Here is a 27,500-nt window from a genome sequence, read left to right as displayed (position 1 = left end):
ATGGGGAATGTAGCTAGGGATGTGCAGTACAGGTATAGGGAAGGTCCATAGCTATCCATTTCTTCTACAGCAGCAGCTGTGCATATATACTGAATTTGGAGGTAGATTTGGACAGTCAAACCTGAGAAAGGGGTGAGGACAACAATTATATGTTGTGAAGCCAATTAGACCAGATACATGTGTCCAGTGGACATGTGTGCGAAAATGACAGCTATGTACGGGGTGATTTTTTTTTGGGGAACAGATTGCCCTTTTTTTAATGTGAAAGTTGGATGTTGGGGAAGGATGGTACATATATTTGGGGAGGTAGGTTGGGTAGGAAGACATACAAGGCAGACAAGACAGCATACAGGGGTGGTATTTGACACATGTTGGGGTAAACACCTTAGATGAGGAGGGGTGTTTTGAAATTGGAAGCCTATGAGCCCCCAAACTGAAACAGTGGGACTGAGGTCCCTAACCATGGGCAGTCACCACTGCACCTTCACGGCCCCGAAGGTGGCCCTCTAAATGTGACACGTGGCCCTCAAGCTGGCGTAGCAAATCTACAAACTCCCTTCAGAGCTCGCTATTCACCAACCCTCAGACCTGATGACAGGTAACAGTTTCCTGTCCACGGCCGCTCCCATGGGGGTGACCCTCATCCCCTGAGGCAGTTCCACCTGAAGGTGGTGCAGGACCTGCGGACGAGGAGGTCCCAGGTTGAGTCCCAGACATGCTGGAGCCCTGTGTCATGGCCAGATGAGGTGGGAGAGGTGGGTCTGCTGGGACCGGGCTTCCCAAACATGCTATGGTGTTGCAGTTTTAAAACATATGTGGGTTAGTAATAGTCAACACAATCCTGGATTAGTTATAACAACATGCATAGATATTTCCATTAACCCAAAACACAAGATTTGGAACAGTTGCATAGCAAACAGAACACATGCATATATGGAACCACAGTGGCCATTTCAACAGCATGCAGGTTACATTGATAGCAACAGGCCACCAATGATAGTATTTTAACATGGAACATTAATAGAAACACATTTCAATATTTATTGAACAATAGGACATATTTCCCAACAGTAGGTTTGGTGTAAACATACTCACTGGTTTGTGTATTTAGATTATTGTTGTAGATATGGTGGTGGGGGGGGAGATGTCATTTAACAACTTATATATCCTTGTAGTTCTCACAACTTTAATGATCATTGCTCTAATCATTAGGTACAGGTATTATTACAATACCCTTTGGCCTTAGTTTGGACAGTGGTATGTTTGTAAACAGTGTATACTTCAACTGTCTTATCTCTTACCTGGTATACCTGTGGATGGAATGTTTGTTAACAGTACCTGACTGTTTCTACACATATTTCCAGATTCCGAGTTAATATGCGCATATCTCTTAATCTCTTATTGCACACACTCTGGTTAAAGCTTGACAACATGGGGTACAAATAGGGACATATTTTGAATATTGCTCTCATAAACTTGGAGGGCTGATAGAGTGACAGGATTTGTTTTCACATACATTTTCTGAAGGTTCTGAAGTCTGAAAATCAGATGTATGTCATTATTTGCTGACTACAAATCTGAGATCATCCCACTGATTTGCCACAGGGATAGAGGAACAGGCAGAAAATATGAGCCAGTTATCTGGACATTCTGAAAGAATGTGTACATTTGAGAGGTATGATTATGCATATAGCTTACTACTACTCCCAGGATTCAAACCATGGCTGTGTCTGATAAAAATACAACAATTTAAGTGTCAGCAAAGTATGGTGTTTGAATATTGCTGTCTATCTCTTCAGTGTTTTCTGCCTAAGTCTCTCATGGTTGTACAATCTGACCTTGAAATTACAACAGTCTCATACAGACATTCCTAGACATATTTTATGTAGCACAGTGTGAGAAACAATGGTTGACACAACAGTACTATTCTGATATCAGATGTTACTGAATGCTACGTCAGCCTTACAATACCAGAGTAAACACTACCAGTCCAGGATTTCAATCTTTATTCACAGGCACAGTTTTCTTATCTGACAGACCTGTGGACAGAATGTTTGTTAACACTACCTGACTGTTTCCATGCATATTCCCAGATTCTGAGTTAATATTATGCACATACCTCTCAATCTTTTAATGCACACACTAGTCAAAGCCTGATAACATAGGGGTACAAACAGGGACATATTTTGAATACTGCACTCACAAAATTGGAGAATGGCTAGAGTGACAAGTTTGTTTTTAGAAGGATTTTTCTGAAAGTTTTGAGGTCTGAAAATCAGATGTATGTCATTATTTGCTGACTAAAATTCTGAGATCATACCACTGATTTGCCACGGGAACAGGGTAACAGGCAGAAAATATGAGCCAATTATCTGGACATTCTGAAAAAATGTGTACTGTTGAGAAGTGTGATTATGCATACAGCTTACTACTACTCTCAGGATTCAAACAATGGCTGTGTCTGATAAAGATACAACAATTTATGTTTCAGCAGAGTGTGCTGTTTGGATATTGCTGTCTATCTCTTTAATGTTTTCTGTCTACGTCTTTCTCGATTGTACAATCTGACCTTGAAATTACAACAGTCTTATACAGACATTCCTAGACATTTTTATTATGTAGCACAGTGTAAGTAACAGTGGTTAACACAACATTACTACTCAGAGAATGCAGCACTAAAAATGCCATACAATACCAGAGTAAACACAACCAGTCCAGGATTTAGAGCTTTATTGCCAGGCAGTTACAGTTTTATTTAAATACAACCTATATGGGACTATTACTGTCATATTGTCTGGTTTATTCAGTACAGCCCATACACAAAACAGTTTTTTTATAATGGCAGGTGACTTTCTACTACTTTTATATTTATTTGGTATGACTACTACAAGCAGGATTGTTACTCACCAATCTTGCGATGCAGCCTTTGCAGCCTATTCACATGGGCTTCCTGATTTACAGCCCACTCAGCTGCAGCTGTAAGGGAAATAGAGAAATATTTAGCCACACCTATTCATCATATACACAGGCTGGACATTAATAAACAATTACTGTTATGAGTACTTACACACTGCTGGGACATCACCCCTCTGCTTTGATTCTTGGACCCACTGGTCTAAAAGCTCCATCTTCCTCCGTTTCAAGTTGGCATAGTGGTGACTGACCTGGTCACCAGTCTGAGGGATAAAGGTGGCACTGGTGAGGTCATGGGTGAAATGGTTCCAGGCTTCCACTTTATATTGGGAACCTTGGTACTGGTCCTCATCATTCTCAGGAGTCCTACCATGACCTTGGACTTCTGTATGCCCCAACACTGCTCAAGGAAGTGCATTCCCTCTCTGACTCCAGCCATTCTGCATACAGTGGGAAGCTGCAACCAGTTATGAGCTGTATTCCTGCCTGTTGGGTTTAAATATGGCTGATTTGCCACCCTTTGCCGTGATTGGATGTTTTTGAATATGCTGAATTAAGCTAAGCTACGGGCAAACCTGTTTAGCTATGGTTGGCATTGCTTAAAGGGGCAGGTTCAGCACTGCTTACTAATGGGCAAATCCATTTAGCTGGGCTACTCATTGCTTAGCAGTCATATTTATACAATGCTTACACCTGGTAAGCAGAGCTGTACAATGCTTAGCATTGCTTATTTTTCATTTTATAGACTATCTGGTGTATGGAATTGATTCATAATTTATTACATATTATAAATTTGTTTACTTTCTCTGACATCCCCCAATGTGCTTTTGTTGCATTTATTCATGTGTGACTATACTTTATGGGGTTGTGTTTATATGGGGATTTCACAACTTTATTAAACTGACACCTCACATACGGACATAATGCAGCTCTCCGGTTAACAAATATATGTTATTTAGTTGGTAATACTACAAAAAATTGTTTATGTACTGCCTTCACATGTAAAATGTGAATTGGTTATAGTGAGGATTGAACTGGGAATGGCTGCTCACAAAGCATATGCTCTAACCACTACATTATTGTAATAGCGTTTATGTTGGATGTCTCTTGTTATTTAACATCTTGTGCTGTTTAAGCTGGACTAAGTGTAGCTAAACAATGGGCACACCTGTGCAGCTACATTTAAACTTTATCGCATTTATAAAAAAAAAAAGTTTTGTTGTGTCCTTTTATCTATACTCTTCAGAATATCCTTGCTAATGCTAAACCTGTAATTTTATCAGCTTTCTGCTTCATGGGACATTTGTCCATAGTGCTTAACCACTCAGGGACAAATTCAGACAAAATCAGGGACAATCAGGGACACTTTTAAAATATTAGTTCTATTAACTTAAGGCATTAACAGAATTACAGAATGTGAATTAATATTCATTTCTTGAAGTAAAATAATTCTTCAGCTCTTATTTATTGTCATTATTTATTAAGCATAATTTACCACTTTTGTCCAAAAGACACCAGTGCTAAAAGAGATTAAGAGGGACAGAGCTAAAATGTGTGTCAAAATCAGGAATGTCCCTGAAAATCAGGAACATTTGAGAGGTATGCATTTGTCCCTTTTGCCTTTGACCACTTTTGTGTTTTTCTGAAGGGTTGGAGGTGTTACGAGCATTCTTGTTCATTTTTAATTGACAAAAGGCAATTCTGGAGTGCAGGGGTGTGTGTATTGTGAGAACTGTGCTCTCAGACACACCACTTAACTCGCACACAGCTCTGTGTCTGTTTAACAGCACAGGCAGCGTGCCTTCATGAATATGCAAGGGGCACTGCTGTGCTGTATGGGAACAGTCCATGCTGTGCAGGAATAACTTATTCCTGCACGGCTGCTTGCTGAATCCCAGGGTTAGTCTAATCTTCCTATTTCCTAGCTATTTCTAAGAGAAACACTAAAGTCTAAGATCCTACTTACATACAGACACAGGTAGAGCTGGTGGTGAGTTAGATGTTCTCAAGACAAAAATTCTCTAATGATCTCATTCTTTCTGTCCTTACATTGATAGCACAGTACCACTGATTCATTTCAGATTACATCATTTCTTTCTGGTTCCCAGGCTAACAGACTCTCAGAGGTTAATAGTCCCTTTGATCTTGCAGCTGGTCAGGAACCAGAGCAATAAAAGAAATTATACATGCAAATTCTAGCCATTAACTCTGGCCTCAAAACAATAGGCAGAATTCCTTCATCCAGACATATCGGCACAGAGTTTTGACATCAAAGAATTGACTTGTCAGCTTTGTTACAGCAGAGTGCACTGTTGTTACATTTTTGCACTTAAGAGAAGAAGCCTGTGGCTTATATTAATATTTACAAATGACAGAATTATCTACAAAATTCTATCTGGCTAGGCTGGCAGATTTCACCTATCTTCACACATCTCTCCCCCTGGGGAACTCAAGCTAGTTTTTCAAGTGACCCTTAAGTAACATTGCTTGAGAGGGTTAGGTCTACCCCATTCCCTGTCTTGAGAGCCCATCTGCATTGGCATTGCCAATCCCACTGCGAAGCTGCACTGACATATATGCCTGCAACCATAGGCTCCTTCTTAGCAACTTAGCATTTTGCTGGCTGGCTCTGTTCTTCCTTGTCAGATCTGTGATAGGAGCAGCTATAGTACTATACCTGGGGACAAACCTTTTGTAGTACCTTGCTGTCCCTAGGAATGTCCTCATCTGCTTTTTGGTAACAGGTGCAGGCCATGCCTGAATGGCTTCTACCTTGGCAGGTTCTGGCCTGATTCTACCACTCCTGACTCTATGTCCCATGTAGGAGACCTCTGCCATAGTCACCTGACATTTGCTGAGCTTAATGATCAACCCTGCCCTCTGTAGTCTGCCCAGGACCTCCCTGACATGTTGAAGGTGCTCTTGGCAGGAATGGCTGTAGATGGCAATATCATCTAGGTAAGCAAGGGTAAACCCTCCTGCTCCTGCTAGAATATTATCTATCAGCCTCTGGGAAGTCGCTGGGGCATTTTTCATCCCAAAGGGCATCTTTGTGAACTCATACAAGCCAAAAGGAGTCACAAAGGCTGACCTCTCTCTAGCACTGGGAGTCAAGGGCACCTATCAGTAACCCTTGATAAGATAAATGGTGGTAAGATACTCAGCCCCACTCAGCTGCTTTAGGGCCTCATCTGTCCTAGGCATGGGGTAAGCATCTGACTCTGTGTGACTATTTAATTTCCTGTAGTTCGCACAGAACCTGGTGCTGTCATCCTTCTTTGACACCAGCACCACTGGGGAGGCCCAGGGACTGTTGGACTCTTGAATTACTCCTAGTTCCAACATCTCCTGTATCTCCTCCCTCAGAGTCTGTTTGACTCTTTCAGGTACCCTATAAGGGCCCTGCCTAATAAGCCTTTGGGGTCCTGTATCCACCTGGTGCTGCACCAGGTAGGTACACCCTGGTTACCCTGTGAACATGTCCTCAAACTCCTGTAACACTGCTTTCTCGAACTTGGGTAGGAGATAGCTGCTGGGACACTGCTACCCCTTCCACTGAGGTGTCAGTCCGAGCCTCACTGAGACGATCAGTCACTAGATCTCCCTCAGACTCCTACTGCTATCCACTGCAAATGCTCAGCACAAGGGCCTCCCTATCATGGTAAGATTTCATCATGTTAACATGATACAATTTCTGACCCTGCCTCCTGCCTAGCAGTTCCACCATGTAGTTAATTAATATCACTTACCTTTCTTACTACCTTGTAGGGTCCCTCCCAAGCTGCTTGCAGCTTGTTGTGTATGACAGGAATGAGAACCATTACCTGCTGCCCCACAGCATACTCTCTAGCTCGAGCATTCCTATCATACCACACCTTTTTCTGTTGCTGGGCTTCTGGCAGGTTCTCCTGGGCCAAGCCCATGAGTTGCCTGAGCCTTGTCCCTGAGGTTTAGGACATATGCCACAACAGACTCCTTGTGAGGTTCATACTCACCTTCCCACTCATCTCAAATTAAATCTAGAGATCCCCTCACCCTATGCCCATACAGCAACTCAAAGGGTGAAAAACCTTTAGATCCCTGGGGAACCTCTCTGTAAGCAAACAGCAGATAGAGGTAATATTTGTCCCACTCCCTCTTAAACTGGTCTGCAAATGCCAGTAGCATCGACCTGATTGTATAGTTTAACCTCTCAACAAAACCATTAGTCTGGGGATGATGGGGGTGGTCTTTGTGTGCTTCATCCCACAGTACTTCCACAGACAAACCAGCAGGTCTGACATGAAACTGGCACCTCCGTCAGTCAGTATTTATTTTGGGAAACCTATCCTGCTTAAAAATCTCTAACAAAGCATTTGCCACCTTTTCTGCCTCAGTGGAGGACAGAGCCACTGCCTCAGGGTATCGTGTAGCATAATCCACTACCACTAGGGTATACTTTTTCCCTGTTGAACTTGGGATACTCAGAGGCCCCACAATATCCATAGCTACCCTCTGAAATGGCTCCTCAGTCACAGACAAAGGCATCAAAGGAGCTCTCATCTTGTCTCCTGCCTTGCTTATCTTTTGGCACTGCTGACATATCCTGCAGTACCCTGTTACATTTCTGGAAATTCCAGGCCAATAGAAGTTCTGCATAATATGTCTCTTTGTACATTTTATGCCGATATGACCTGCAAAGGGAATATCATGGGCTATGGCTAGAAGTGCCAGACAGTAGGCTCTAGGCACTACCAACTGCTGTGCCCTGTCACCTTCTAGCTCTCCCTCAGGGGTCCACTCTGTATACAGTAACCCTTTGTCCCAGTATACAGAATCCCCCTTCCCTTGAGAATCAGGTGCCCTCCTAGCTACCTGCCTCAGGCCTTGCAGTGTAGGGTCTGAGAACTGAGCCTGTCTCAACTATCTCTTTGTAACCCTCCCCAGCTCATCTTCCACAGGAAGTCTGGCATCCTCTGACAGTGGTGCCTCACTGTCAGCATGGGTACTACTACCCACCTCTACCTTTGCAGTCATTCTGAACAAGGGAACATAAGTACCCACAAGAAGCTGTGGCTCACAATCAGGCTCACTGCTACAGAGTATCCCCCTCCCTGAAATAACCACCTTACTAGTCCTGGCTGCAAGTATGCAGTCTGTCTGGGTCTGCCCCAGGCTACCAGGCCCACAAGCTTGTCTCCTAGCCTGACTGCGTGCAACTGCATAAACACATGGTACTGCCTCATCCAAATCCTCCCCTATCAGGACATCTGCAGGATGGTAGTTCAGTACCCCTATTGTCTCAAGACAACCTACTATTGGCATTTTGTCTTTCCCACTTACTGGCTCTCTCACCTTTTGTTCCCCACCTTGCCTCCATGGACATCTGCATGCCACATGGCCCCACTGGTTGCATTCAAAAGATTTAAACCTAGGTCCTGGGCATGTACCTGGACTAGTGGCTTCCCCTGTTACTGGCAGATTCTTCTGGGGAAGTCTGTGCTGCCCATCATGGGTTCCTGTAGACCCATGAGCAATACTGGGGTCCCCTTTCCTGTGCAGGGATGTCCTGCTTTCTAGGTATAGGTCTCCCTTCTTCCCCAACTCATTTGAAGTAGCACATTGTCTATCAGCTAACCAGATCTTCATGTCCTCAGGCAAAGTGCTAAGGGCTTGTTCCCTCACCAAAAGGTCTGCCAGCCCTACAAAAGTGGTGACCTGACATCCACTCATCCATCTATGAAAATAAGAGCTCAGTTCAGCAACGTATTCAAAAATGCTTTCATCTGCCTTGCGTCTATGATCACAAAACATTTTCCTATATGTTTCAGGTGTTAGCTTAAACAATTCTAACAAATGATTTTTAACAGCAGTATACTCAAAATATTCACAATCAGCAAGTTTAGACAACACAGTTACAACTTTACCATGGAGTAATGGGGTCAGGAACCGTAGCCAGAGCCTTTGATCAACATCATACTGTTTACATACCCTCTCAAAGATATAAATGAAACTATCAAAATTATCCCCCTCTTTAGAATTTGGAAGAAATTTACTGATATTTTGGGCTTCTGGGGTCCAGTTACTCCCTTTCCCATTACCTCCATGATTCTGAGAAAGAGTCAGCATCTCCTTCTCATGCTGCCTCTGCCTGTCCTTTTCCTCAGCTTCCAGTCATAGCAGTTTCTCATTCTGCTCAGCCTGCAGATGTCTCAGTCTCTCAGCTGCTTCTATTTCCAAATGCCTGGCCTCCAACTCGTCTCTTTAGCTTCATATGGATTTTTAAGTCCTCTGCGGAAAGGCTGGGCTGTCCATTCTCTGAGGGTGTTACATCTCCACTGCCAGTCTGATCCCCCTCCTGGTTGCAGTTTTCTGATGCAGCTGTGATCAAATCTGCAATCATGTCTGCCTTAGTCAGGTTTCCATGCACCACTTCCCTAGCCTGGCACATCTCAGCCAGCTGGCTCTTTGTCAGCTTTCCATTCTCCTCTGCTGACATGCTGGCTGCTCTCCCTGACTAACTAAGCTAACAAAAGAAATAAAACAATTGTGATCTGAACTCTGACTATTCACTGTGTGTGTGATTTAGAGTAGAAAACACAATCAGTGATCACTGTACACAAGCTACAGGAATTCATTCTACCCACACCACTACAAGCCAGTTGGTATTTGCCAACCGATTAATATGTGGTGTGGATATCCCACCACTGCTAAATAATTAATATGTGATGCCCGTGCACTGGCCCAGCAATCAAGGATTCTCAGTCCTCACCACTAACACCGATGAGGGGCGTCCATATAGGGAAAGGATAGTGAAGACACACACAGTAAAGTACAATTTCCCTTAAGAGCACACAGAGATCACAGTCAGTTTGGGGATGTTTTTTTCCCTTTCTCTCCAGGTCCCCAATCAGACTCCTCAGTGGCACAGCTATAGGGTCCAGATCTCAGCCTAGTAGGCAAACTAAAACCTCCAGCACCCTCTCTGTCCAACCAGTGCTTCATGTCCCTGCCCAAGTAGCTCACACACACACACACACACACACACACACACACACACACACACACACACACACACACACACACACACACACACACACACACACTTTGAGATAAGAGTTATATACAATTACACAGACACTCCTGGGGAAGACTGGCACAGATTCTCTAGCTGTGCCCCCTTTCTGCCCAGGCTATATGGTAGTACCAGCTGCCACCACCCACTAATATTTATCAGCTACTCAAAGGCCCTTATTAAATGGTTTTCAATTATTACTGTGCAATATTATTATCCAAATGGTAACTGCAACGTAACAGTGAAGACATATTTGGAGTGACTTAGTACAGTATCACTATATACATGCAATGTACTCTTAGAACTTAAATTATCTCTACACAAAACAGTCACAGTTGAAAGGTTTAAAAATATTTAATAAATAAAAAACAAAAGACAATACTTCTTACTACACAGTGCTAGTCAAGAGTTCAGAGATCACAGAAAAATGCTTAAAATAATACAGTAGAATAGTTCTGACATCAACACAGAAAAACACTTAGTCTAATTGTTCTATTCCCTAGCTATTTCTAAGAGAAACACTAAAGTCTAAGATCCTACTTACATACAGACACAGGCAGAGCTGGTGGTGAGTTGGATGTTCTCAAGACAAAAATGCTCTAATGCTGTCATTCTTTCTGTCCTTAAATTGATAACACAGTACCACTGATTCCTTTCAGATTACATATTTTTTTTCTGGTTCCCAGGCTAACAGACTCTCAGAGGTCAATAGCCCCTTTGATCTTGCAGGTGGTCAGGAACCAGAGCAATAAAAGAAATTATACAAGCAAATTCTAGCCATTAACTCTGGCCTCAAAACAATAGGCAGAATTCCTTCAGCCAGACTTATCGGCTCCATGTTTTGACATCAAATAATTGACTCATCAGCTTTGTTACAGCAGAGTGCACTGTTGGTACATTTTTGCAGTTCCACATTTAACACCATTTTTCCCATTTAAGAGAACAAGTCTGTGGCTTATATTAATATTTACAAATGACATAATTATCTACCAAATTCTATCTGGCTAGGTTGGCAGCTTTCACCTATCTTCACAGAATGTTATAGTGAGAAGAAAAAAATGTGATGTTTAGACATGCTGTTGTCATAAGTATAAATAAAAAACTTCATAAGAATATGACAAGACATTAGGATAAATACTAGAAACATATGCAAAAAGTGGGCTGACACTGAGCAGAGACAAATATGAGTTTAACAAATCAGTGTCAGTGGTTTAAGGTTTCTTTCCTTTGTCCTTTTATTTTGAGAACTTTCTCAAACCTTTAATGTTAAATGAAGTTAAAGGGTTATTTTTGGTTCAAATTACGATATCTATTTTATTAAACACACCTCACTACAACAGAAGCACTACTAACATAGCAAATGAACAAAGACATGTTAAATACACTGTATAATGTGAAAGAGCTTTAGGAAAATTAAATGACTTGTGCTCATTGCCAGTTCCATGTTATTTTGACCCCAAATGTGAAATCAGTCTGCAATGTAGATGGAAATCCTTTCAGGGCAGGAACCATACCATGCTAAGGTAAAGACAATGATGACAAAGATATGACTCAATAGTAGCTCTTAACTGACGCAGACAAGCAATGTCCATAGGCTGAGTAGGGGGACAGGAAAGTGCATGTGCTTTCAAGTTTATAGGTTACCAATCATGGTGCACTACAGAAAGGGTGGAAATTATATGGCAGAATATATGGTGAGGTATCTACAACAAGTCAAAGAAAAAATGAACAGATGTATTAAGGCAGCAAATGACTACATAAACAATGTAACTGAGTGGTGCTCTACAAACATGAATATTCAAAGCACTGAGAGTGAAGTGGAAATATATTTATTTATACCAAAAAGAGAGACAGATTTATAAAATGAAAAGTTAGCAAAAGAATGACATGCAAGACCAAGATGTGGCAATAATAAAAAGGTAAGAAAACAGTAGTAATAATACTGAAGTGCCACTGACAGGGTTATATGTTTAAAAAGGCAGTATGCTAATTACATCAGAAGCTTAACAAAGAGGGTATACTGTGTCCATAGTTAAACCAAACATGCAGATTGTTAAAACCTAAACATTAGTGAGACAATGGATTCTGAAACAGTGAAAATGTGAAGTGACTGTCTGTTTTGTGAAAGGAATACTATCACGTGTTTGAACATTCCATTCCAGATGTTTGAGTTGCTATAATCAATAAAACCTAAAACCTACAATAAAGACCCACTAAAGCTAGAGTATTCTCTGAATAATACCTTTAACATCCTGTAATGGAAGACCATGTGATATATGCAAATGACCCCTTATGGGCATGCCAGTGGTTCATCTATATACCTGCTGAATTCTCTTGACTTTTTATTTTCACATCTTTAAGGTTTTACTGGTACATTTAGGTAAATAAAGCCAAACCTCACTAGCTGTAGACATACCAGGTTCATAGATTAATAGATGTTTACTAGGCTAATGACCCTAAATAGCCTTTACAAACCTAGCTATGCTTCTGAATTGTATTGGACAATGTATGATACCATAGTTGTTTGATGGGGATTATATATAGCTTGGGCATATAACTGGGGCATGAGTGGCCATGCATTTACAAGTAGTCTCTGTCTAATAGAGACAGAAGTGGCACACTGGGGTATCTTTTCAAGTCCCCATCCATTGGTGCAAGTTAGGCTTGAACAACTGCAGGGAAGAATGCTGGTTCAAATGGATGGTAAGCCTATTCCAGTCAAGGGGTTGTCCCTGAGACACATAACTATCCCTCCAACATGTCTTATTTATGTTACACACAAGGTTTACATCCCTGGATCGGGTATTTCTGAAGCTGTAAACCTGGATCGGGTATTTCTGAAGCTGTGTGTTTTTTAGATTTGGAGTAGATCCATCAAAGCTGGATCAGACTATGCTTTGTAGGTTAGTCATAGATTGCCTCTCAGCAGTTTGTAGGAGACCAAGTATAGGGACAGGGCTTTGAGGTAATTCATGTAGGACATGTTTTTACAACATGAATTGTTTTTCTGTGAGGAATCTTTGTAGAAGCTCCAGTTGTTGCATATACCACAAATATGCATATAGCTGGTGAGGTAGATTTCAACTGTCCCTGATTTTCAGCAGCATCCCTGATTTTTACTGAAATTTTAGCTCTGTCCCTCTTAATCCCACCTAAATGCCGTGACTTTTGGAGAAAAGGTGATGAATTACACTTAATAAATAATGCAATAATTAGAGTTACAGATTTCTTTTACTTTAGAAAAATGCATATTCCCTCATGTTCTGCTATTTTGTCAATGTCTCAACTTAATAATGCTAATATATGAAAAGTGTCCATTATTATTTCTGAATTTGTCCTTGATTCTGTTGAGATCTGTCTCTTTTTGGTTTAGAGCTATGGGTAGATAACACAGGGGGCACTGTATTCAATGTCTAGTCTAATTACAATAGAACAATGGCATCTTTGGACCTAAACTTTATACCCTTGTTTTTAAGTTGCACAGCACAGAATGATTTTCTTCTACAGCAGACACATTATGGTCAAAGGCCAAGTTGTTGTCTGCATGTGTCCACAAATCCCTGACCACAGGAGTATATTATTAATGCAGTAATTTTGGGAATAGCTGGGATCTGCTCTTTTTCTATCTCATTACGACAGCATAGGGTGACTGCAAAATATCCCAACTAGCATCCTAATTAAAGGGTATAATAGTCACACATGCAAACAATTTTGTAAAAACAAGAAATACCCAGAAAAGCTAGAGTCTTCACTGTATAAAACCTTAACCCTCCTGTTGTGCAAACTGATAGGATATATGGAAATGATCCTGTAATAACATACCAGTGTTACAGTTACATGGCTTTTAAATGCCCATTACATTTTACGTCTACTCTTTTATGTCTTGACTATGACATTTAAATCGATAAAGCCAAGCCCCACTAGATGTAGGCATGCTGTGTTTCATCCTTTCTCAGAGCTCACCAGTACAACGTAAGTGGATTGTTTGGTCATACTTTAGAAACACAGAGCTTGAAAGCAAGCTTATTGTCCATGCCATTAGGGTGAATTCAAAGTATCCCAAATAACTTCCAATCCAAAGGGTAAAAATGTCACATAGATAAGGCATTTGGTAAAAAATACAAGAAAGATCCATCAAAGCTAGGTTCTTCACTGTGTAATACCTTTAACCTTCCATATGAAATGTCACTATATTTTGGAAAAACAAATAATATTAATTATATAAGTTCAGTGCTTTCATCCGCATATACCATAGACTTTGTCAGAACTTGGCCTTTGGGAAATAGTATAGTGTTGTATTTAATTGTGAATTTTTAAAAAATTGTTAATTTTAAAAGCTGTGATCATTGTCACTTTGAGTCGTGTGTCAGAGAACAGCAAGTGTTTTTTTTTTTAAATGATAGTAAGGAGATTAAAGGGGCACTGTACATCCAATGACATTGCTGTATCCATCCAGCCTGAAGTGTAAAGTGTAAGAATGAGGCTGTCTGTGTTGCGAAGACTGTTGTTTAGTCTGACAGAGTAATAGACATCCAACAGCAAAATACAGAAAAAATACATTCTGATTACAAAATCAGAAAAAGGAATGCAATTTTGAAATAGATCTAATAGTGCTGCTGAAATGGTCTGAAATAGAAATATTTTTTCTTACTATTTGATATACTCTTATGCAGCTAAAGACTAAAAAACATACTTTACTATCTAAAATAGACAAAGGGCTAGATTCATGAACATCTAATTTTCGCAATGCTATCATGTGCCATTTTGTATTCATTAAACAGCTCTACTTGTCATGTAGAGCCATCAAACAAAGCTAAACAGCAGAATATGCTAATGAAAGCATAATCAGCTGAATTACATGCTAATGAAATAATACAATATGCTAAAGCCATTCAGAAAACTATAAAGTAACTATGTAGAGATGGTTAACGCTTTTATTCACACAATACAATAAATCACATGCGTTTTCGTCCTACACAAAGGACTTCTTTGTGTAGGACGAAAACGCGTGTGATTTATTGAATTGTGTGAATAAAAGCGTTAATCATTACTTTTTTTCCCTGTGGAGTACCTGGTTTCAAATATTGAAGGAGTCAAGCCGTGGTCCTGGGCATTCTATACATTTTTTATTAGTGACTTGAGAATTGCCACTTGCTTTGAGTTTAATATGTAGAGATGGTGTAATCCTTTGTCATAAACACCAAAGCCTATTAGAATACAGCCATCATTGCACTTAGAAAAAAATAATCTTGCAGACTGCTGCTGCTGCCCATTTTCATGTGTATGTGCAACAGGCTCAAATCTATGCTGATGCTCCTGATGATGATAACGGTAGACCTCATCCAAGGAGAAGAAGGGTGTTCAGACCCCGTTTAACATATCATGGACTACATGATAGTACAGGGCAGATAGGGAAACACTACAGGAATTCCGCAACCTCTGCTGCACTCACCTCATACCCATTTGAAACTAATTTATATGTAAGGATATATGCTACTGGTGCATTCCAGAGACAATCAGGGGATATAGTAAGGGTGTCACAGGCCTTAGCTTCCAAAATATTTTACCAATTTCTTAATGGTATGCTACAACATGCACAGGAGTGCATTTATTTTGCATGCACACCAAAAGAGAGAGCAAGTACAGTGCAAGAATTCTACGATGTAGTAACTTATCTGAAGTCATAGGGGCCATAGACTGCACTCACAAAGAAATAAAAGCCCTGCTCGGTAAACAGGGAAGGATATACATACACAAGAAGGGGTTCCACTCAGTCAACTGCCAGATTGTCTGTAATGCCTGTAGTTATCATGACTCACACATATGGCAGACCTTGCAGCTTTATACAAGGTTTGCTAGGGTGATGTTCCACAATGCCATCTGCTGGATGATGTGGATTATGGACTGGAACCATGGCTCATGACACCCATCAGAAATGCACACACTCCCACAAAAGAAGAATACAATGACACCACCCTCAAACTAGAAACATCATAGAGAGTATGCTTGGCATGCTGAAGTCATGCTTCTGTTGTCCAGAAACATCAGGGGGTGCCCTGCAGTATGACCCAGGGACCTCTGCAGAAATTCTCACAGTCAGTACCATGTTGCACAATATCATCTCGAGGAAACAGCTACAACAGGAACAACAAGGGTCAGGGCCACATATTCCTGGACCACAGGCAGGAACAGCACCTCCTGCACATACAGATATGGATTCCAAAGGAGAGCTACCATCTGTAGAGGTAGCCAGCAGATATAGGTATTAACAATATGGTAAGGCAAAGGAAATCACACAGCCTCACCACCTAAGACTCAAAGGTCAGCGCACACACCCAGCAACTAAGACAAAAATGATAGCACACACACACACTCACGAGTGAAGGAATACACATAACAACCTAAGCACTTACAAACATTAAAAGTGATGCTATTTGATGCTTACAAACATTACTTACCCATGTAATGTCTATGTACAGATAGCATCGAACAGAGGCAGTCCCAAAGGACATGACTCATAACTGCAGTACTGTCAAGGTAAGTGTGGAACTGTGTACAGATAGCATCGGACAGAGGCAGTCCCAAACAACATGACTCATAACTGTAGTACTGTCAAGGTAAGTGTGGAACCTGTAGCACATGAACCAATGTGCAAGAAGATAAACTATCTTCATACTGCCAGTCTTGTACCTATCCACTATGTGCATTACACATATATGCAACCATAAGTAAAGCCCAAATGAACAAAGCCCATGGTAACTCATCATCATTCTCACAGGGTGGGGAGCATAGTAGGCCAAGGGTAACACCACAGACATATGGATGCCAGGCCTCCCCTTGCAGATGAAGCATCACACACACTGATCAATCCAGTGTGTCACTCATCCTATTCAACGAGTCACCCATACAGTTGAGGCAGTCACACAATATCAAAATTGTAACACAATACAGTGAAGTAACTATACTAACATGGACAGCACAGCAAGAAATGCCATATGTGCAGTATAGCAGCAGTAAAATTTTAAAATTGCATACATTGCAAAATGCTTTTTTTCCAATGGATTTTGAAGTACAGTGAAAATATGAACATATAAGCAGTTTGTGTAGAGGATAAACATAACTTATAAAATAATGCAGTGGTTTGTAGCAGTAATGCTCTGTCTGCATCCAATCAGTTTCCCTTCCTTTCACTTCCATAGCTATGCCATTACCTTTCTACATATAGCATAGATTCTGCCCTCTGAGCACTGCGAAGATGCAAATAAGGTGTGAAAGCATTAGCATTCCTGAATATAAAAAAAAACACTTGGTTTGCTGGATGTAAACATGGTGTAGGTAGCTACACAACTGCACACACACACACACACACACACACACACACACACACACACACACACACACACACACACACACACACACACACACACCACAAGACTGCACAAAGGAACAATAACAATGATTAGCTGATAATGGCTTGCAAATGTTTTTGATTGATCTGACTACAACAACAATCAGTACTGGAGTGACTGTTCTCTCTCAGAAGAGTTTGTATCCTCCAGAGTAGACTTACAATGTTAAGGTGTAAACAACCTTAACAACAATGACATCCTTGCACCAAGAGCACACTGACCACAATCTGATTAAGATCTGTCTGAAATGGTGATAAGCTATATTACACAACAAAACAAAGATGAAATTAATGGCCCTAATGTTGCATTTTTGTAGATGAGCTGAGAGAAGGGATGATGTTCAGACAAGAAAGAGAATAAGTAGCTGGTAGGGTTGGTAACCTGACATTAAAATGGTGTGGACTATTATTACATTAAAGAATTAGTCAATATAACATTTAACTAAACATGTTCAAGCAAATGAGAAAATAACATCTTCTAGTCCTGTGTTGGTGGCAAAGACAGATAAGAAACACAACTGAGTGTGTGTTGTTATTGCACTGGGATGAGGGTTCAGTTCCAGATAGTGTGTTATCTGACAGAGTTAATGCATTTTTCTGAGCATATGATCAGGCTGCATCACACAAACAGATCTAGAAAACTTCAAAATCCTGACTTTTCATAATAATTACCCTATATTCGTTAATACTAACATTTGTGTGTCCATCATTTTCACATATTTGGTGCAGTGCACTCATGAATGGCAATGTTTTGAGGCAGTGAACAAAAGTCTACTACCGAAGGTACAAATGAAGAATTTTAACTTGTCTTGCCATCAGTACTACATTTTCACATAGGCATAGGTGCACTTTGCTATAGCAGTAATGGTTGAAATTCTACATTACATTTAAGTATCATTGTATCACACATTTTAAATGAAATAATTTTAAAGAAACAGGAATGAGGATGCAGGGTTTGAAGCCACATGCTGCTTGAAATGTTTGTAGCAGATGTGAAAATGCAGCTTGTGATTTGTTGTGTGGAATATAAATTGTTACATATGTTATTTTGCCTGTGTAATTTCTTTTTTTCTCAATTTTTTTTTTATTTTTCAAATACATTTGAATGAATTCCATAGTATTTATACATAACATCTTAAATAACTATGTACACTATTTGCATTAGCCTGACACTCTAACAGACCTTAATGTATACAGTTACTTTATAAGTATGTCCAAGCCATTATCAGAGTGTCTGATCAATTATGGTATAGTGTCAATCAATGATAAGACTTTTCCCCAAAGGTTGTTGATAAATGGCTTTGGATACATTCTTAGTTCTTTAATTTTAATTTCCAATGATGCTGTGGCCTTCAGTAGACTGCAGAAGTCTTCCAAAGTTGGTATTGTGTTTGTATTCCATCTTCTTGCTAAACACTTCCTTGAAATTGCAAGTACAGTCCATACTTTATACATTTGACCTATTCAAATGAGGACCTTTGTTCACATTTAATAATAATAATATAAGATCTTTAGTTAAATAAAATGATTCATTAAATAAAGCTTGTAGAAAGTTATTAATACCATTCCAAAAATGGCTTAATTTTAACACAGTTAAAGAAAATGTGGTTCCAATCTGCATTGTGTAATTGCTCACATCTCCAACATATTCCTTTTATGGAAGAACTAATTTTATTAATTCTGTCTGGGGTTAAGAATGCTCTGTGCAAGCATTTCCAATTAAAAACTTTCCAGTATTGTGTCAAGGATGTATATTTTATTGATAATAAGATATTTGTTTTAATATCTTCAGTTAACTGTATTGAGTGTCCTTTTTTATATATTTCCAATATGAGGTTTTGGTTGTTGTTTTATAGTTTATCAATATTTTGTAAAATTTTGAATTACTGTTTCCCATGTCAAAGTCATTCTATACGATTTCATATATGTATTTTGTAAATGTATATATTTCTTTAAATGAAGAATTGTTAATTATTCTCTTAAATGGTATGAACCTGACCTTGAGTAGCATCTTACCCTCACCAAGAATGATGCCACAGTATGAAGACAAGATGATCAATTTCAACAATTGGCTTAAGTATTGGTGTCATTCAAAGGGGATCCAATGCCTATCAGCTTGGGATGATATGCACGACAAGCCACGATGCTTTGCTAGGGACGGCTTGCATCTGTCACCCCTGGGCTTTTGGATATTGGCAAAGGCTCTTGCTACCCTCATAGTGCCTTTTTTAGGCAAGGCTCAAAAGACAAACCCACCTCCATAGGTATCACAAGGGATAAGAAACTAAGAGTAATGCTACTCAACGCTAGAAGTCTAAACCTCACGATGCACGCACTCGAAACTCTCCTTAGCATGGAGAACATCGATATCTGTGCAGTAACAGAAACCTGGTTCAGGGGTCCCAAGAGCACCCCAGCACTACCAGGTTATACCTCATACCATGCTTTTCGGCCCCAAAACTTGGACCGAACCACAAAAGGAGGGGGAGTATCGATATTAATCAAAGATACCCACACCTCCAGGTTGGTGGCAAAGCACGAAGCATCAGAGACTATCCATGTGCAACTAACAGTGGGTAAATCTGCCTTCCAGTTTATAGCCTGCTACAGACCACCCTCCCAAACCCAGGAACCCCACTCGGCCTTCCTGAGAACACTGGAAAATACGAAGGTCTCTCCGAACACCATTATATTGGGTGACTTCAACTACCCAAACATAGATTGGGAGCATTACTCTAGCTCCAACACCCTTGCCCAAAGGTTCCTAGAATTCATAAACTCAAATGCTATGGAAGAACTTGTTACCACTCCCACAAGAGGGGAAAACATACTGGACCTGATCATCACCAACATGGGGACTCTATGCTCCAGACCAGAAGTGTAACCTCACTGGTAAGATCAGACCATAAACTGATCTCACTAGATATTCACATCCTGACCCCACTGCCTGCCCAGAAAACCACAGTGAAAAACTTCTCTAAAGCAAATTTCACACTCCTCAAAACTGAGGTGGAATCCTTCAAAGCCCCCGGGCCTGTGGAAAATACGGCCCAGACCGCAGAATCCTTTATAAATGCATTCTATGAACACCTTCAGGACTGCATGGATCATGCAATCCCAAATAAAACCAAGACCCAATCCTCCAAAGGCAGACGACCTGTCTGGTGGACCCCAGCCATAAACAAACTATACAATAGAAGGAGGAAGCTACTACATGATAGAGCAAAATCCCAAAAAGGGAAGGCATCTCTGATCAGTATTAGCAAAAACTAAGGGGCACTCATAAAATCGTCAAAGGCCAGCTTCGAGAGAAAAATTGCACAGGACACTAAGGATAATCACAAGGCTTTCTTTAGTTATGTTAGGAACCTGGGTGGGAATTCCCAGATATGCTCAGAATTAGTCCAAAATGACAAATAATACACTGATCCCACAGACATTGCCAACATCCTAGCTGACAGGTTCAGCGCAAACTTCTCCCTCCCCACCAAAAGGGCAAATATCTATCCCAGCGGAGTGCTGCCCCCTGACATCTCAGATGCTCAGGTGGGAGCCGCCTCCAAAGCAAAAACACAGCATCAATGGGACCAGACAGTGTCCCAGGCTACGTCCTACATGAACTCCAAGAAGAGCTAAACCCAAACATAAAACTACTGTTCAATCTCAGCCTTACTACAGGATATGTACCCAAAGAGTGGCGTACAGCAACAGTGGTCCCTCTCCACAAAGGTGGTGCCTCAACAGACCCTGGAAACTATCGCCCATAAGCGGGACTAGCTTGGTCTGCAAAGCTATGGAAAGGATCATCATGGACCTCATAAATAAAGATATTGGGGACCTACAGACACTGGATCCTACCCAGTTTGGCTTTGTTAAGGGCAGATCCTGCCTCTTAAACCTGGTTGACTTCTTTGAAACAGTCACCAAGGCCATTGACGAAGGGAAGGTGGTCCACACAGCCTATCTGGACCTCGCAAAAGCCTTCGATACAATACCCCACTCGGGCATTATAGATAAGCTCACCAGCTTAAATATAAACCCCTATGTCACTAGATGGGTTGCAAACTGGCTCAAGGACAGAACCCACATGGTTAGAATTGCTGGAGCCATGTCAGACTCCAAACCAGTTACAAGTGGCGTCCCACAAGGCTCAGTCCTGGGACCTCTCTTGTTTGGTATATATTTCTCAGAGGTACAGGCCAACACGGAAGGACTGTGGCTGACCAAGTTCAGATGACTGCAAACTGGGCACCATAATCGACTCTCCAGCCAACACAAGCATCCTCCAAAAGGGCCTCGTAGAAACAGACAACTGGTGCCAGAGCCATGGCCTCAAGCTAAACGCCAAAAGTGTATAGTCATCCCTTTGGCAAAACAAAGTGCCCACAAATTACCACTTAGGTGGTAATCCATTAAGTACAGAAGAAGTAATTAGGGACCTGGGGACCCAAGTTGATAGCAATCTCTCATTTGACAACCACATGGCCAAAGTGGTTAGAAAAACATTTTATATAGCCCACCTAATCATGAAGGGATTCACATCTAGATTAGGGGAGGTCATCGTGCCTCTTTACTCATCCCTCATCAGGCCCATAATTGAGTACAATGCCCCTTTTGGGATGTACCTTACCAAACACCTGCAGCAACTGGAAAGACCCCAAAAGTACCTCACCAAGAGGATCAAAGGGCTCAAACAGATGCCATATGCTGCCCAGTTAAAGAAACTCCAGCTCTACTCAGTGGCATACCGCCTGCTCAGAGGTGACCTGTGCCTGATGTATAAGGCCATGTCCAACCCGGAATTAAGGGACATGCTGCACCTCAAAAAATCCAAATCACATCGAGCTACACGCTTGAGAGACTTGAACCTCAGCACTGAAATAAATAGGACATGCTGGAGGGACAGATTCATAACCCAGAGGCTCCCTTCACTCTGGAATAAAATCCCAGTCCAGGTTAGGCAGAGTCCCTCATTGACTCTTTTCAAGAGGAATCTTGATGAGTGGATGGGAGATCATAGGTTTACCCCGAGTATCACTTCTGTGTCACTGTTAGACAGAGGCACAGTATACTAACCTCGAAAAAGGGCATAGCAAAATTAATTTAAAATGGGTGGCGAAAGCCAAACATACTCTGGCTAGGCTTATAAATGCCCTAGGGCAGATAGCCTAGTATGAACCTATGAACCTATGAAATCTTGCAAATATGACAGAATACTCTGTAAAGTTAGCCAGTCCTGTTGTGGAATGTTGTATGTTGTTTTTATTACTTGCATATCTAAAAATTTTAGTACATTGGAGCCAATAAATAAATCTTTTCTGTTCCCAAGAATTAATAATTTCTCTATATATTTTATGTGGAAAATTCTTTGTGACTATAAATGGTGTTAAAAGATCAAACAGCTTTTTAAATCTATATTTGCATTAATAATTTTCCTAAATGAGTCAATGTAATAATTAATCATAAGAGCTTTAGTGGGTTTAGTTATGTTATATTGCATACTAATACATAATATGTGCCATGGCAAATTGTTTTTATCTGTTATTTGACATTTTTTTTTTGTAAATCAGATTCATTTATTGATAACATATAAATAACACACAACATACGAACAGTAATTCATTCCAGTTTGCAGAGTAATTTGGACTTATCCACTCTGAAATTGTTTCAGATATTGATGCTTTTATATATGTTTCTATACCAGGAAAGTTTAATCCTCCCTGTGTCCATGGTGTGATATGATGTACTAAAGCTATTCTGTTTCTTTTGGGAAACCATAAAAATTTTATTAGGCATGAATTTATTTCTTTAAGTATATTCCTTCCTGGTAACAGTTGTATTGTCAAGGCTATATATAGAATCTTGCGCAGTAAAAACATTTTATTAACTGTAGTCTATCTTTAAATGGTGATATTATTTTGTTCCATTTTTCGACAGAGATTTTAATTGTATTGATGAAATTATTGTAGTTTTTTGAGACTAATTCATTATTATCCCTGCATAACTCAATTCCTAGATATTTTAAGGTAGAGTCTTGTTTCCCTATGATGTGATCCCCCTTGGTCTGCAGTTCTTTTTTTATTTAAAATAAAATTTTTGATTCTGATTTATTGAAATGGAGTCCTGAAGTCATGCGAAATTTGTGAATTGATATATCCAATTCTCCTAATGTCTCTTTTGTATTAGATAATGTTAGTAATATGTCATCAGCAAAATAGCATTACTTTAGAACTGTATTGTTCATAAACATCTATTCCTTTAATTTTGATATTGTTATGAATTGAATCTGCTAATATTTCAATAGCCAGCACAAATAGAATAGGTGACATAGGACATCCTTCTTTAGTGCCTTTTGTTATATGTATAGATTCAGAGGTAATAGAACCTAACTTGACATACGTTAAATTATTTGTATATATATATATATATATATATTCTTTAGGAGATGAACAAAGGATGCAGGAAATTCAAATAGCATTAGGATTTTGAATAAATAGTCCCACTTTAGGGAATCAAAGGCTTTCTCTATATCTAAGCCAATTATGAGTGTTTCTTTATTTTCTTTATTAACATAATCTATAAGAGAAATTATCTTTTTAATATTGTCATATGTGTGTCTATGATATATAAATCCAGTTTGATCATTATTTATCATTTTGGATATTGGTATTTTCATTCTGTTAGTTAATATTGTCATAAATATCTTATAGTCATTATTTAATAATGATATAGGTGTATATGAGGTACAGAGGTTTGGGGATTTGTATTCCTTTAGGGTTGGTATGATTAAGGAATATCTCCAAGAGGGTGGCATTAAAGCTTGTGACTGAATTTCTAATAGAGTTTTATGGAAGAGGGATACTATCTTTGAAGGAAAAAGTTTATATATTTCCATAATTCTTCCATCTATACCTGGAGCTTTATCATTTTTACCCTCTTTTATTGTATCTGTAATTTCTTTATAGGATATTGGTGCTTGCAGATCTAGTTTTAATTTTTTTGGTATTTGTTTTATATTAGAACATTTTTCATCCATATTTAATTGATCAATATGTATATTTTTTTTCTGGAAATGTTCCATATAGGGATTTCTATAGGCATCAAGAATGATACCTATATCTGATACATTTTTCCCTTTCTTTTCATGGAAGATAGTTTTAATGTTATTAGCTTTTGATCGTATTTTGATTCTTGTGGATAAATTATGTAGATATTTGGGAGAAGTGGCCAAGGTATTAATTTTTAGTTTTTATAAAGCTAAACTAGTTTTATGTGTTAGAATTTAATTGCATTTATTGTTTAATACTTCTACTTTCTTTTTCATCTCCAAATGATTTTGATTTTTTTCATCTTTTACTGACAAAAGTTTGGATTGTATATCTAATAATTCAGAATCCCATTCTCTGATTTTTTTTATACCAAGTTATGGTTTTACCATATATGTAAGCTTTTAACGAGTCCCATATCATTATTTTATTTATCTCTGTGGTGTAATGAATATCTAAGAAGAACTGTAATGCAGATAATAACCAGGGCTTGAACTCTTTAATTTTAGTTATATATGCTGGAATTCTGGAGATAAAGAGTAATGGTTTGTACCCATTTTGAAGTTTTAGTATCAATAAACTGTGGTCTGAAAAGGGGCAGGGAGTGATTGAGAAATTAATGATTTTAGAGTGTAAGTCATGGGCAGCAAATATTTTATCTATTCTAGTTTCGGTACCAAATCTGTGATCTTGATGGGAAATCAACAAATATTTATCTTCTTTAAATTTGAAAGTATTTACAAGATGAAATGATTCTGCCCACTTGTTTAAAGCTTTTGATACAGCAGATGGATGCAGCAGTCTTTTATTTGTAGTTTCAGAAATATCAAATATACAGTTAACATTTCCTCCTAATATTAAGTTGCCTTTATAATTATTGGAAATTAAATCCAAGTGTTTTTTAACAGCTCCTGTTCCAATGCATGGGAAACAGTATAGATTGGCTAGGGTCTATATTCTGTTATTATATTTAACTATTACTAATGCCATAAGGCCTTCTTTATCTTCATACTTATAAATGATTTCTGGGTTAATCACATTTGTTTTCCATAAAATTGTTACCCCTTGTGTCTTTGTCTTATAAGTGGATTGTGCCAATATCATATATTCCTTAGGATTCCATTTGTAATTGTCATTTGTTTTGAAATGAGTTTCTTGAAGGAAGACAATGTGTGCTTTGTTCCGTTTTAAATATTTCAGTAAATTTGATCTCTTACTATGATTGTTTAAGCCATTGGTATTTAAAGATAATAAAGTTAAATCCATCTTAGGTTATTTAGACTATGTATTTTTTTTTTGTTTTATTGTGACTATTAAACATTTTTCTCTGATAACAATAAAGTATATGTTTAAGATTTTAAAGGAAATTATCAGTTTTATACTTTGAGTGTTTACCAATAAAGTAATGTTTTGTCAGGCATACTAAAAATGTTTTTGTGAAATAAATTTAAATTAATAAATGTTAACAAAACTAAGATCCGCACTAGCCATGGAATGAAAATCATTCCTAATCTGATGGATAAACCTAAGTCCATCTAATTATCACACATACCTTGACAATCTAGAGCATCTGAGCTCCATAAATTGAATTATCATATGGAGAACATTTATAACAGGAATAAGCAATATTTATATTATTTTGAACATAGTACTATTGTAGATTAGACAGAATTCTAATACAATATAAATGTCTACTTATTGTATAAGCAATTAATATTTACATGAAAGATAGATGACAAGCAACTTAATCATAGTAAAGTAGGATGTATCATATATAACACCTCAGTAAAAGATTATAGCAGAGAGTTATTTAACATATTCACCCTTATTGATGAAGTCTTTCAAATCTTATTACTTAATATAAATAGATGGCAATAATATTTATACTTAATGTTTATAATATAATGTATTTTACTGGATATATTAGAAGTTATATTTCATTGTTTGCTAGCATTTAAGTAATCACTTTGTTGCTAACTTACTTATGGCATCAAGTTTGTTTTATGTGAACAATGATGAAAGTTAGTGCATTTTAATTATCAGTGCATCCCTCTTCCCCCATTTCCTACACATAAGAATTTTCTTATCTGTCATTTCTTATTATAAAATGAGTGAAATTATAGGTTAAAAACAACAACTTCACTTATTGTGATTAACAATCAAAAGTTCCCTTTCAATATTCATAAATTGCCATTTTATGGCATATACTGAACGTTTTTAGATTTAAATGGCAACATTCTATTTTGTATAATCAGCAAAGTTTAAACTGAGTTATTATTGTCAATTTAATACTATTTCTTCAGAATGTAATTGTTACATTCTGTGACATTCCTAGTTCAAGCTTCTATTGTTTCCCTTAAACAACTTTGTCAGTTTGATGTCATGTATAAAACATTAGTTACCTTGGTAACAGCTTAAGTATTATGTATGGTCAAGATGGGTTACAAATCCACAATTCAAGTTAAAGCAGTTATGTGACTTGTTATGCATATTTACTTATATAAGAAAATCATCGTGCTTCCCCTTGATGTTTAATATAGTGTATGTCATTTATGACTAGTTAAACAGTAGTGTTATTATACACAATCCCATGTTATTAAACTGAGTGTTTATTGTCAATTTAATACTATTTGTTCAGAATATGATTTCTACATTCTGTGACAGTTCAAGTTCAGGCTTCTATTATTTCTCTTGAGCAACTTTGTCAGTTTGATGTCATGTATACAACATTAGTTACTTTGGTAACTGCTTAAGTATTATATATGGTCAAGATAGGTTACAAAAACTACAATTCAGGTTAAAGCAATTACATGACTTGTGATGCATATTTACTTATATAAGAAAATCATCATGCTTCCCCTTGATGTTCAATGTAGTGCATGTCATTTATGACAAGTTAAGATAGTAGTGTCAATATACACAAGCCCATGTTATTAAATCCTGTCTTTAATATCTAAATTCAGCAGACTGCTTCATCTTATATAATGATTATATATTTCATGTCTAGAGTTACTAAAATCATACATTACATAACCAGTGTGTGTATTTTTTTTATTTGGCTGTTGCTTAGTTATTTGAG

This window comes from Protopterus annectens, chromosome 1.part1 (genome assembly GCF_019279795.1).
Source record: "Protopterus annectens isolate FY-2018-M chromosome 1.part1, PAN1.0, whole genome shotgun sequence".
Lineage (NCBI taxonomy): Eukaryota > Metazoa > Chordata > Ceratodontiformes > Protopteridae > Protopterus > Protopterus annectens.
This window is presented reverse-complemented; position numbering follows the sequence as displayed.